Below are 1,078 nucleotides of genomic sequence, written 5' to 3' on the forward strand. Positions count from 1 at the left end.
CCATACTGAAGGCTGGAGTCTTGGATCTTCATTAGCATGTATTATACAAGATGGCTTCACTTTCAGCAAGCAAGGTTGTGTCATCCGCATATCACAGGTTATTAATTAGTCTTTCTTTTATCCAAATGCCAAGTTCTTTTTCATATAATCCAGTTTCTCCAATTATTTCCTCAACATCCAGATTGATAATTATGGAGAAAGGATACAACCCCAGGACACATCTTTCCTGGGTGTAAACCAGTCAGTGTCCCCTCGTTGTAGTAGTTACCATACTAGACAACGCAGGTCTTAATCACTTGCATTTTCCCAACCTTCCCAGCTTTCTCATCAATGGATTTTCCCACAGGTGGTTGGAAATGCTAATGATGGCTGGAAATCCCTCCTTCTACCTGCACATCTTCCCACTCACTTCACATCCAATCCTACAGTGGTGACTTTCCTTTACTGGGTCCTTTCTGGCTCACCTCCTCCAAATCTTGTGTCACTTTCATGTTCTTTAAAGAATTTTACTCAGCAAAATATATAGAGAAGGATTTTGGTTTTTTATTTTTTATTCACGTATGCCTCAAATATCTTAAAAGCATTTTTTTCACACATATCTTAAAATGTCAAACAAGTTATAAACAATGTTGAACATAATATCTGACACATGATATCACCCAGCACTGGGACTCCTCTGCTATCCCCCCATGCATCTTCTTTCGTATCAGACCATACAGAATCCTTAGGAATGTTTATTGTCAATTTTAATCATACAGTAATACATGATGCATATAGTTGCAGATTGCTTAAATACAGTATTTCTAAGATCACATGAATGCTAACAATAAAATTATTTGGTCAAATTTTCTACACTGAATTACATTATTAGTAATTGAGCAGAAGTTTTTCTGATTTTTCTCCTCCTTTTCCTTTAATTAGTACTTCATTCTTTAAAAAGATGTATTAATACAGATTCACAAATACTAATTGTCACATTACTGAAGCTAAACTACTAGAAATTTTGACAAAATCAGTGACAACAACACATGCTTACAGCACATGCAGGAAAAACAACAACATGAGATTCAGAGTATCA

Source organism: Chrysochloris asiatica, unplaced genomic scaffold, assembly GCF_000296735.1.
Source record: "Chrysochloris asiatica unplaced genomic scaffold, ChrAsi1.0 scaffold00093, whole genome shotgun sequence".
NCBI classification, from domain to species: domain Eukaryota; kingdom Metazoa; phylum Chordata; class Mammalia; order Afrosoricida; family Chrysochloridae; genus Chrysochloris; species Chrysochloris asiatica.